This window comes from Anticarsia gemmatalis, chromosome 1 (genome assembly GCF_050436995.1).
Source record: "Anticarsia gemmatalis isolate Benzon Research Colony breed Stoneville strain chromosome 1, ilAntGemm2 primary, whole genome shotgun sequence".
In the NCBI taxonomy this organism is placed as follows: Eukaryota; Metazoa; Arthropoda; class Insecta; order Lepidoptera; family Erebidae; genus Anticarsia; species Anticarsia gemmatalis.
The window spans coordinates 9038064-9052039 of NC_134745.1; the positions used below are offsets into that span (position 1 = coordinate 9038064).

Consider the following 13976-nt stretch of genomic DNA (forward strand, 5'->3'; position numbering starts at 1 on the left):
TTGAACATATTTAATGAACCAGATATTAATACCAATTGTGACTATACATTTCACGCACTAATTTCCTTCCGCGAAACATTGCGATACCTATTTTAAATGAAAAAGTACGACCATTTACTTCCTGAATGCGTGATACATTTACGTATGTAGTGTCACAACAATTGCAAATCTTTAATTACATACAGTTCTGATAAACTGAGTGATGACGTCACCGGCAACCGGTCATCGCTACCACTCCTATAAGATGACCTTCAGTGACATAAAATATTCTTTTATACAAGGCTCTATACTACAAGATACAGACGGTCAACCTTAGAACTAAATATGACTTAAACCGAGCTCAGTCACGAATTGTACGGAAAATAATGTCTGTGTGAGATATTCGTTGCGTGTGACAAGTTTGCTTCGGACACAGCTATTTTCATTCCTTACAATGTTTTACGCTGCATGGAAATATGTGCAAATATATTTAGTGATTTTGCTTCGGAGTCCACATGAGGAAATGCTTTAAAATAACACGTCGCTACTTCGAAATTTACTATTGGTCATAATTTAAAGGGTAGTGAAATAACCACTCAACTACAAAAATGTGTATTCAGGAGCATATTTTATATTATTCTATATAATATAAAATATGCTCCTGAATACACACTACGAACCAGTATACTTTCGTGTTAATATCACATAGTAGCCAAATGTATCAGTCATTTGGAATCCACCGTAATATCAAATATACAATCTAATAGAGGGTTGGTAACGCCTTTCATCTATCAAAGTTCCACCACATCATCGTTACTATATGTAACCTGATTTCACGCAGCCGTGAACAATTCCTTATACACAAAAAGACTACAAGCAAATAAGGCACCGTGCTCATGCGATGTTGTGCTTCTAATAGATTATTTCCGGATCGGGTGGGAAATATAAAAAAGAGCATGCAACATTTTCCCGTGCCACTTGCCAGTCAATGGAGGGAAATGCGTAATTTATTAACGCTTATACAACGTTCAGACATAATTAAATATATCGCTTTTTATTTTTTTGGCACGTCATCTCTCGTAGCTCTGGGCAATATTTTTTTAATGCAGGGTAAAGTCTGCTAGGATTAACATCTCAACTTTTCCATGACTAGTTGGTTACGAACTAGCAATGAAGCATAAATATGTCGTGACGATTGAGCAATGCCACCTAAAAACCAAATAAAGTATTTTTTTCACAATACAACGTAAATAGCTAACACTCGATTGGTACCAATGCGATACGATAGGCATCTCAACCTAAATACTTTGTGAATTAACACAAAAGCTTGCAAACAGCATACACATAAAATTCATGCCTTAATTATTTCTAAGGCTAGAGGTAGATCATTGAAAAAATTGCAATAACCTGTTTTAAAAAAACACGTATCTATTATTTACAAGACGAGTAATTACGAAGCATTGTGCGAACGCGAAAGACGTAGAAGGATGTATTAAGATTGTAATAAGTAGGCACTGTTAGCCATGGGAAAATGCCAAGATATCACGTTGTAATTCCGACGTCTGCCAAGTACTATGTACTTCAACCAGAGTGATTTAATATCGGTTTTGAGGAGACACATAATGCAGTTCTGTAACTTACAATAGCATAGAAATATTTTTTGTTATAATTTCTTTCGTAAATAAGTTGCACCAAATCCATACTAATCCATACTAATATTATAAATGCGAAAGTAACTCTGTCTGTCTGTCTGTTTGTCTGTTACTCAGTCACGCTAAAACTACTGAACCAATTTGCATAAAAATTGGTATGGAGATATTTTGATACCCGAGAAAGGACATAGGCTACTTTTTACCCCGGGAAAATGACGCATTCCCATTTGGAAATTCAGATGGCGGACGAAGTCGCTGGTAAATGCTAGTATTTATATAGATTAAACTGACATAATTTTACACGTATGTTATTCTATCTATCTATTCAGCACATTTTTACCCACTGTTGAGTATAATATGTCTCCCCCTCAAAACGCCATTTTTTACGATTCTGTGCTTGTCTTATCCATTGCAATCCTACACATTTTACGATGTCATCTCACTATCTAGTTGTAATTGTATATTATCTGTTGGATTGAATATCCTACACTCCATAAACTGTGCTTGAGTCCTTAATAGCTTAAACTAGCTGACCCGCGCAACTTCGCTTGCGTCGCCTTAGAGAATGAGTCAAAATTTTCCTCATTTTAGTAACATTTTTCGTTGCTACTCCGCTCCTAATGACTGTAGCGTGATGTTTTATAGTCTACTAGCTGACCCGTGCGGCTCCGCTCGCGTGAATGATTTCTTTTTACTAATACAAAGCTTAATTATTCCTTAACAACAAAATATGCTTTTTTTCACGAAAAATATTCTCAAAATTATTTATATCACATATAACTCGCGCTAAAGCATATCCGCCATTAAAACTGTTGCCATGACAACGGAATTTTGTTAATTCAATGTCATTATAATATTGATTATTCGCGACTTCGGTGGCGAAACCTGAATTTTCCCGGGACATGCGTCATTTTCCCGGGGTAAAAAGTAGCCTATGTCCTTTCTCGGGTATCAAACTATCTCCATACCAAATTTCATGCAAATTGGTTCAGTAGTTTAGGCGTGATTGAGTAGCAGACAGACAGACAGACCGACAGACAGACAGACAGACAGAGTTACTTTCGCATTTATAATATTAGTATGGATAACCTTCCTCGATAAATGGGCTATCTAACACTAAAATATATTTTCAAATCGGACTAAGTAGTAGTTCCTGAGATTAGCGCGTTCAAACAAAGAAACCCTTCAGCTTTATAATATTAGTATAGATTAGTATAGATATAAATTAACTCAATAATGTATTAGCAACATAAAACACAATTTCATCGTCACTCGACTAGTAGCCTAATAAAGGCCAACAAACCTACAATTAGCACTACACAATAACATTCTTCGGGCCTAATACAACATAATGCATTTGAATATAATAAGGTAGTCGGACCAGTCAGTCTTGTAAACGAAGGACGTGTCAAGGACCTTAAGTTGTTTCGATTTAGATTGTGGTTTTGTGCATACCGGACACTTAGTTGCACTGATAGGGATAAGTGTCTCTTTAGTGCCTTACCGGTGATTTAGTACTTTAGTACGTTTTGTTATGTTTACAATGTATTGAAATGTTTAAATATATATGTTAGTAATATTAATGGTAGTAAAACTTCGTATCCTACAAGTATTATAAATGCGAAAGTTTGTAAATATGGATGTTAAACTTTCACGGAAGAACTACTGAACGAATTTTGATGATACTTATAGTTTATAGCCTGGGTTAACACGTGGGATGCTATTTCACGCGAACAATGTTGCGAGAGTCTAGTTTGTTACTAAGCTTTTCTTAATATCAATTGCGTATAAGAGGTAATTCTAGGAAAGAAATATGGCATCTAAATTTGTAGTTGAGAAAATAAGGTATTTGAAAATCAACGTATTTTGAGAGGTTTCTTATTTTATAGGCAGTTGTTACGACATCAACAAAAGAAAATACGGAAAAAGGAAAATGAACAACATTTTAATCCTCAAGACAAACTTTCTTAAATATTTTCTTTTTATGCGCCAAAAGCTAAGCTCAGTTCAGGGTTACCATTAAGTCATGACTTTACTTTTATGACTCCTGATCACGAAACCAACAAAACAGAAACGGTATCTATTTTTAACAAACTAACAAATGCCCTCATAAATATATCAGAAATATTACAACATGTCCAAAAGTTCTAAATGGAATAATATTTCATTCGCTTATGGCGAGCCAATAAATATACCAAAGTAAATATGGAGATTTGGATACACCTTCTATAGAGCTAAGTGCGTTTGAGCGGGTAACAGGTGTCAAAACATTAGCGGCAGATGTTCCCAACTTAACAGCGCCAGTAAGCTCTTTGACTAAGAATATAACATTTAACGAATTTCAAAGATTTTGAAAACGTTTGATAAGAAATGTTTTGAAGTCTAATAATGAATACAAAGTAGACTTTAATTAGGTAAAATAATCGTTATCTTTATGTAAACAGATGTTGAAATTCTCAAACAAACTTAAAGCAAACGTATAATTCAAAGTAAAATCAACTCAAAGGCGAATACTGAAATAATAAATCCGATCGACTAAACAGATTTCGAAACATTAACCACATTTTTATTTGCACAACTGTATAAAGTAAAAACAATTTTCTCTTATAAACACTGCTTACTTTATTTACATAAAAAATCTGCACCTGCTTTAAAACTAGAATATTTATGGTTCGTTTTATAGAGTGTTTATACGTTACACTATTTCATAACACATTTGAAATTTTAAACTAAAAATGGTGTATGAGTGGACGGAGAGTGCAAAAGGCAGAATAAGCACGATCGATATACAGGTAATCGGATTTGCCGGCCGTTCCCCTGACACTCTAGGAAGTGACCCCACTCAACGGAAGAGTGAACTCAATAAGCCTTTATTTTCCCTCTTTATTTGTCCCATATTTCTCCGAGGGAAATGTACGCGTCGCTTGACGAACGTTATGACAACGTGTGAAAATTGATTCTTAGAGCTGTTAATTATGTTCATGGTAATAAAATAACCTTTAGAATGTAGGTCTGTGGGTTTTGGGTTACGAATCGAAGGTTCACAGTTTCTATTTTGACATGCATTGTTTGGTGATTGCTGTCGGGTAATGGCCGTCTGTTAATTGAATGGGTCCAAGCGGCAGAATGTTTTGCCTGCCGACGACTGTACGCGGCGGGAGGCTCGTTTTAGGACGAGCATTTACATGTAAATTTGATGAGACGATACTGAACAACACAGCACAAACTGGATGGTACTGGCGTAAATGTCAAACCGGCCCTAAAGCCGATTTACCCGGACATTATACACATAAAAAGACAGTTTTTGCAATCCCAGTAATCTTATGTTTTTAAAACTGTGTAACAATAAAAAAAATAAAAATCTGTGTGAATACTACTTAGTTTACGAAGACTGGTCCTCAATATGGTCCGTGTTAATTGTTACCAACAATAACAAAACGTTTTACGGTATGCTTTTAACAAATTATGTTCAAGCGCATTATATTCTCACGATACTGGACACGTTCAAGCCGGTGCAGTGCTAACAAAGTACGTACATTGATGAGTTAGCGAAACACATTGTGTCACATTGCTTCAATGTTTTCGTGACTGTTTAATGGAAATCTTTGTAAACAAAAATCTATGTAGGAACACGACTGCATTAACGTTTCGTAGAATAACGCCGTCATTGCTAAAAATAACATTAATGCTTTAGCGTTTTTGTCGTAATTAGACTTGAATAATAATTAATAATCTTCAATTGTGACTAGTCTTTAATTCTTGATGATTAATTAATATGTTAGCCTCTTTTTCTTGCTTCTAGGCACAATTATTATAATTCGGTAGCAAAATTATGCGTCTGTCATCTCTATTGCTTATTACTGTTTCATAATTTATAATAAATTGCTGAGCTGTTTTTATAGTTCGTCCGGTTACATCTGTTAATGATGCAACCATTAATTTTAATTGGACTCAAACGATTATTTTACTATTTAATCAAAAAGGCAAATAGATTTGCACAAGGCTTACAAAACGACTAGCAAATAATGCTGGGAATACATAGTAATTTTACTTTCTAAGTTTCCCTCAATTTTCCTAATTGAATGATAAAATTGTAATAGTAAGAAGTCACGCATAAAAAGTACCCGTAACATTCCCAAGGGGATTCTCTTAAACTGTCAAATTCGTTGAAGATACTCGTTACCTTAACTTATAATATTCGGAAAAGAAATTGGCAGAAAATTGGCTCTCTATAAATATTAGCTTGAGTAGAATTCTTAACATTTTATTTTCCAACGAAGCCATCATTTCCCATATTACCGGTGATACATCTATTAGATCATACATGGCTCGACAATTTCACCTGGATATTATAATCTCATTCTTGGATCAAATTTGTTCACGTGCGAGAAATCCCGCCTGACAACGTATCTCAGCTCAGACGACGTTTCCTTTACTAATGGAAAATATATCCTACGATATCTCTTGGAAAAATATTTACCATTGCTTCTACTTCACTGCCTTCGAGTCGGAGCATTCGTAGTAAGAGAGCAATGTACTGCGAGTTTTTCGATGTTATCTATAAGATCGGGGCTTCGCTATGTCCGTACGGACCGCCCCGACCGCAGCGTCGACAAAATAACTTTAGTTCCGTGGAGAGTTCCCATCGAAGTGAACGTTTAGTGATGTTATTCTTAGTGACAATATTTAATACTTGGGTGTCTGTTGAGTGAACGTTTAAATACACTATTTGTTAAGTAAAATTGTGTGCTGTGTTTTGTATGTGGCCACGTGTTTGCATTCTTTTGTCTTTAGAAAGAACATCTTTGGAACAATACTTGTCAAACTTTGAAATACTTCGGGGTAAGTAACTTGTAACAGTTGATACCGGTACAATTTCTTAAGAATTTATCATTGTGTTCAATTTTTTTCTCTTCATTCATTTTTAATTGGCAACATAAAAATATCTTATCGCTGCAAAAGTATTTAAGTAAAAAAAATAATTGATGAAAGATTCATCTTGCAAAATGAAAGATAAGTGAATAATGAAATGTGTTAATAAATCAACAGAATATCAATTATGCTAATTTCATATACATAATGTAAAAGTTACGTTTTCAACTAGTTTGTTATAAAAACTGTGGTCATTTGTAAACAAGTCACGCTGAACAAACTAACGAACAATTATCACGACTTGATTAAACCTGTTTTGGTAATTTTTTGTTGATTTTAATCTAATCATTTCGTGAGAAATCTAGTTGATTGTGAAGATGTAATGCGCTATGTGCATAATTTTGATTATATCATAATTGTTGATTCATTTGCATGTATGTATAACACGTATCAATGTGATCATCACAAATCTATTGTTGTTATATACTATTGTAATAGCGATAGGCAATTGTGAACTTAACAATGCACAGATCTATAGGGATTTCACGGCTACCAAAATAAATAAAATACCTGGATTGATCAGTGGAATTTGACATTTGACTTGTGCGTTTTCTTTAAAATTTTACTTATGAACTTACTTATAGAGGTAGTAGCTTCCGCCTGGGACTTCGCCGCATGAAAAGGTTTCTCTTAGTAAAAATATCCTATGTGGTAATCTAGGTTATAAATAATTTGTGTGTCAAAATTTATTAAAATCCGTTCAGCAGATTTTTCATGAAATAGTAACAAACATACAAACATGCATACATCCAGCCTCAAACACTTTCGCACTTATAATATTAGTAGGACTTGCCAGAATTAAAGTCGAGTTATTGCTACACTCAAAGGTAAACCTACAAACCTAATTAAAACAGATATTTGCAATTCTCAACAGCTAAGCGGACATTTTCCCCATTTAACGAAGGCCGATTTTATTCCGCGTTAAGCAATCTTGTGTCTGTGTTATTCAAGTGACCCTTTGACAAGTCAAAGTAGGATTAAAGTTACTGACTATTTGAGTTTTTGCAGAGAAGTTCTTTGAATACCTCGGTTCTACAATTGTTTTTAGAACTGTCATCAGTCTATCTCGTAAAAATAAAACTGCGGACTTCTGAAATTTTATTTTTATTTTGTTTCAGGGTTTTTCTTTCCTAGTAGATTAAGTTATAAGTTGTTTTGAGAATATGTGTGATTGCTAGGTCCATCATCCATACTAGTCTATACTATCTATACTAATATTATAAAGCTGAAGAGTTTGTTTGTTTGTTTGATTGTTTGTTTGTTTGAACGCGCTAATCTCAGAAACTACTGGCCCGATTTGAAAAATTCTTTCAGTGTTAGATAGCCCATTTATCGAGGAAGGTTATAGGCTATAATATCATCACGCTACGACCAGTAGGAGCAGAGTACCAGTAAAAAATGTTACAAAAACGGGGAAAATTATGACTCCTTCTCTCTTATGTGACGCAAGCGAAGTTGCGCGGGTCGGCTAGTGTTTTAATAAAACTTGACTAAATTATAATCTCATCATGAATATGGTATATTTTTCATTTGGAGATACGGATAGGTACACAAGGTACCTACCCGTATCCTTTACCTATGACTGTACTGCGAACGTATAAAAAATACTACCTTTTCTGACTCATATTAAAAACAATTAGGTATACACTGATGAGTAACAAAATTATCTATTGGTAATACATAACTAGTAGTAGTTAATTAGCTAAACAAAATTCCCACATGTTAACTTCACTTTTCATAGCCTAATAAAATATTACAACATGTTTAAGAATGTGATGACAAATCGGCTGTAATCAGGCACTTTTGATTCAATCGTCAGGTTATCGGAATTTATGTTGATTGAAGTAAAATCCGTGTTGTATCTACACGGAATTCAACGGAACTTTGCGGTTATGTATAGGTTATATTAATATTGTACTCTCATAGGTAAGATATTTAGGTTTTATGAAGGCGTCTGGTAAAATCTAGTAGCATAGTTGAATAGCCTCTCTGCTACATGTAGTGTGATATGACTAGCAGATATTTAGGCAATCGAAGTTTGTAAAGTTTGTACCTATGATGTAGGAAAAGTTAGACTTAAAAAGTATGGGATTTTACAAAATACATGCAAAATCTTTGAACTTAAAACGATAGATTCGTCGGTATTTTGGAAGACATTTTCTTTACAAAATATGGAACGAAATACACGTATTGTGTTAATTTTCCTTTTGTGTACAATATTTAACATAAAATGCGAGTACAGTGGAACTACGCCCCGTACACCTAATTCCCAGGGTTAAAACACACAGAAATTAACCTGAAAATCCTTTCTTCTGCGAACACACATTACTAGCGGAGAGGCTTTGCATATTTAATTCTAAACCCACTTATAAACACAGAGCTTATGCGTAATTTCCAAGCATCTTTATAATACGCCGAGTACCATTGAAGCACGTAACTCCCGAAGAGTCGTTGACGCGCTGGCAACCTTGTAAAAGCCTTTTCACACCTTTTAGAGGAGATCTTTTCAGCTTTCAACTACATATTATCTACCTCGAGGGCATTACTCGTAGACTATACTACATACTATATCCACCTATCCAAATGACCTATAAGAAAAAAGAGACAAAAAATCATTTTTTGAAATCTCCAGTCTAAAAAGGTCACCCATTTCTCTGAATTATGGTTGTTAGATAAACCATAAATCGTTTGAAATTGCTTTTATAACTACCACTTTTGTATGTAATAACGCCCTAGAGGCGTAATTTAAGGTAGGTAGGTATGTATGTAGATTGGAAATACATAATAATATGTACATGACATTACACTCACGCAGGTATTCTCTTTCACGGGTTACATAGGCTTTAATTAGGGAAACACATTACAGCAGATTGTGTTAGGCCCCTAGAGCAAACAGGATCAACAGTTAATTAAATTTGTCATTTCGTTGGAGGTCGATGTAATATTTAAAAATAACTTCCAATATCGAACTCCAGTTGTGACTAAATAATGGTCTTATATTTAGTCAACACAAACGTGGCAATGGACGAAATATGTATAAACAAAATAGCGTTTTGAGGTCGAGCTATTTTAACACTTCACTTACATTTGATGTTTCCGTCATTAGTTCATTGTTGTAAACTGGGACATACAATTATATTCTTACCTTGCGGCTTAAACATAAAGTATCTTGAATATTTTGCTAATATTTACGGCCGTTGTCCGGCGACCGTCGGATGTCCATGATTTAGTTCAAACAAACCTTTTTGTTTGAGTACATCGGGGGGAAATATAGCTGCATATGGATTTATGAGTGCTCTCTTACAAGAAGCCGTTTCAGCGTCTGAACCGTAACATTGGATTCCTATAACCGGGCCTTTTGATCGTATACGAGAATTTCATGCAAGGAACGGAATGAAAGTAGGTTATAATGATCTTGTACTGCTTCTACAGGCATATTACGTCATGGTTTAATGTCAAAAGTGTGTAATCTCGATGATCAAGGACTGCCTACGTACTTTAACTTAAAGGTGATGTTCAAGGCATGGTTTTTTATAAATTATACCTTTTTTTCTACACTAGTTAATGAAACGAAATTATCCTGAACGAAGACCGTCATTAATAGGAATGATTATAATCTCGTTCGACATTTTATATGCAATTAATTTTTCTATACTGAACATATAATATATGTTCCCTGTAGTAACATCGTCCAGTGTCTCTCCGCCCTATATCCTACTACAGGCTTAAGATATTATTTTTAATTGCATTCAGTATAATCCTTTAACACATCTTTATTGGTTTGTTATCCCTAACGAATGTACTAATTAACCAGTGCCCTGGGTTAAGATATATTTATACTAACTTCTGGTAAATGATAACCTTTCGTGTAATGTTATCGCAGTATTATGTAGGTTTCTAATGTCGACTGCTATCTACATATTTATTTATTATCTAGTTATGTTTCAAATTCAAAGATATTACATTCTTTTGTTATCATTTTGAAACCACAAACTTTTTCCTTTACTATTTTATCTCCTGTACATATTTCTAAATATAAATTTTCTTTCAGGTCACAGGCTCTTTTAAATTATCTTTGTACTGATAATAGTTCGAACAATGGCACGGTTGTTCAATAAATTCTAGGGCTTCTCGATCTTCCTTTATGTCAGACCAATTTAAGTGGATATTTTTTTGCATACAAAAAAGTACTCTTTATTATTTGATAGTACTTCCATTATAAAATATATCTTAAGAAGAATGTACAAGACTATTAAAAGAGCCCGATCAATTTATTTCTCCTAAATAATTATTTAACCTTTCGACTCTATTACCAGACGTGTAACATGTCGCTCCTTCAATGCAAAAGGGCCACAACTCAAAAAAAAATGAAAATCGTTTTATTGCAAAAATGACACCGGAACCGACTATATTTTATAGTAAAAAAAAAACCCCCATCATTTTTGCTTATTTTATGGCTGCACTGACTTACTGCCCTTTTTGCATTAGCTCACTTTGACAGGTAATGTCAGTGCAAAACAGCCACTTTGTGAGTTGCGCCCGGAGATTCAACGCAAATGCTCGTCAGTTGCGTGAAAAAGTGCCACAATCCAAAATACGTCTGTGTTGGGTGCAAAATTTCAAGTTCATGTGATTATATTTCACAATACAAAACTGCCATATTTTGGAAAACGTTCTTTTTGCATTCTAATTATAGTATTTGTTACCATATTTTGTAATACAAAAATGCCATATTTCTAAAAACGACCGTTTTGCATTCAAACACTAGTATTTGTTATTGTATTTTGTAATATAACAGTAGCATATTTTGAAATACGTCCTTTTTGCAATAAATTATTGTGGAATAAATAATTATTTTTAGCATGCTACAATGGGAGGGCCATAAATATGACCGTTTGGCATGATAATAATTTTAGTTTTCGTTAAAATTTTCGAAATAAAATTTAACATTTTGATGCAAGGAAAGGCAAGGGGGGACCCTTCCCTTTCAAATCGCCCTTTTAGCGGCAAGATCCGACTAGTCCTTTTCAAATGCGTCTAGGTCATCCCGCCATCTCCGTTTAGGTCTCCCGCGTCTGCGATGACCATCCTCTGGCATCCAGTTGGTAGATATGCGGGCCCACCTTTCCGGATGCATGCGGATAATGTGGCCGGCCCAGTTCCATTTCAACCTGGCGGTCTTCTTCCCTAAATCGGCTATGCGAGTTTGGGAGCGCAGTATAGAATTTTGGACGTGATCTGTTCTTCTTACATCTGATATACTACGCTCCATTTCTCTCTGGCAAACCTTCGGTTTCTACTTTTGGTTTTCCGTAAGGGACCATGTTTGGGCACCGTAGGTTAGGACGGGTAGTATAAACATTTCGACGAGCTTCCGCTTTAGTGACAGTGGAAGGTTACCTTTCATTAGCTCTTTCATGGACCAGGAGCTCTTCCAGGCACTTGTGACACGTTTGTCCAACTCTTTGTCCCGTCGATTGTTAAAAGAGGTTATCTGGCTCAAGTAAGTGTATTCGTCGACATAGTGTATGACGTGTCAGCCGACCTCGACCCTACGTTTTGTGTTGTTGGTCATAACCTGGGTTTTTGTACGGTTCTTACTTAGTCCAATCTGAAGGCTTGCCGTGCTCAGATCTTTGAGCATTGATTCGAGTTCCAATGCAAAGGAAGAGAAGAGGACAATGTCGTCTGCAAAACGAAAGTTTTTTAACGGTTTGCCACTAACAACAATGCCTTTCGATTGCCGCCAGGCTCCTGAAAATTTTTCGAGGGTGCTGGTAAGTAATTTTGGAGATAGCGGGTCTTCCTGTTTCACGCTTCTTTGGATTTAGAGAGATTGTTGTATATTGCTTTGATGAGTTTGATGTATGTAGCTTCGATTCTTCATAGTATCTTTAAGAAGGTCTTGGTTATGGAGTGATGATTCTACGGCGGAATGACTGATGCTGCCAAAAGCTTTGGAATAATCCACGAATGCTAAATATAAAGGTTTATTAAACTCATAAAACTTTTCTATTATCTTATTTCTTTAATACTCCTGCTGCACTCAGTCTACCCGTCACGTTACCCATTGATTGATGATGATGATTGATGTTTAATTTGACTAAATAATGAAAGTTACGCACAAAGTTGATCTCTATTATATTACTTACTTACTTAATAATAAGTAAAGATTTTTTAATTAAGATTGTTTAATACAATGTTTTCCTGGTGTCTATTCACTTATGGTTTTATTTACTAATAAGATTTAACTTTTTGATACGGTTTTTTACCAAAAAATGTACAATAAACCATTTTTATTTGCAAAACTGTGTTTAATTTTCGACATATTTTTCATGATATTGGTTCAAATTTTGAATGCAAAACGGACTTATATGCTTTTTTTTCTTAATAGGTAACAGCTATTACAAAGTTTATATTGTAGATAGATAGAGCTAAAAAATACGCATCTAATGATATATTAACATCTTATATTTAATTAATAAATATATAAAATATTATAAAAAAACAGTTTCAAAAATTTGTTTTGGCTGTCCTGTAAAATTTATAGTTTTCGATTTGTGGCCCTTTTGTATTCAAGGAGCGATGTATCTCAGCTGACAACTATTTGAAAACAACTTACTATGCTTTACATTGTTTCTTTTTCTTTAAATTATAGTGATTCACACGTCACTGAATACTGACCATCAATTTAACGTACACTCCTTGTCAACTGAACACGTGATAATGTGACGCGTACAGTTCCGGTTGTAACAAAAATGAAGCCGCATGCTAACTATTTGCTATTGTAATTCCGTAAAAGACAATGAGCTTCACAACGCGAAAGTTAAATGTAATGAAAAACTTTAATGTCGCTTCAACAAAGTGTACTTTTCTTACAAATCATCTGAATAGTTTTCACTGCAAACAATTGCATAGAAACTACTTGACTAAAGAAATCTTACTCTCGCTACCAATCACTTCCCATCAGACACATGGGAGTTTAATCCGAGATAGATATGCGACAAACGTCATTACTTTCACAACATTGTCACGACCAAATGTCTCGACTTCTGCACTACGATCTAATCGTAATCGATACGAGTACAGTGACAGTTGTGAAATTTCTTATCATTCGAGTTGATAGTGTATCGATACATCGTCACGTCCTTGCGATGTTTATCGATGTTATCTAAAACAGGCTAAATAGTCATTTAATTTACCCATAATTTTCATTTTGTTAAGCCTATCCTAAATCTCAATCATACGTCGTTTTCAGAATTCAAATTATGTTTTGATAACTTTTTAGTTCTTCTATTATTTAATTAAGTCATCTCAAATACCTTACAATCCGGAATACTTCTGAAGTCTGCATTGTTCGGACTAAGTTTTAGCTACTAATGAGGCTTTCATACATTGATTATATAAGTTCAA

General features: G+C 34.5%; 1 protein-coding gene across 2 annotated transcripts in view; it reads left to right on the forward strand.

The window, feature by feature from the left end:
- Positions 1-13976, forward strand: part of LOC142974842 (uncharacterized) — a 53361-nt gene that overhangs the window by 9767 nt on the left and 29618 nt on the right. The window contains exon 1 of one of the 2 annotated variants that reach the window (XM_076117403.1): positions 6251-6473. The exons of the other annotated variant lie outside the window; for it this stretch is intronic. The gene's annotated coding sequence lies outside the window, so the exon portion shown is untranslated. Of the gene's footprint in view, positions 1-6250; positions 6474-13976 lie in introns of those variants that run through there. 2 annotated transcript variants of the gene reach the window in all.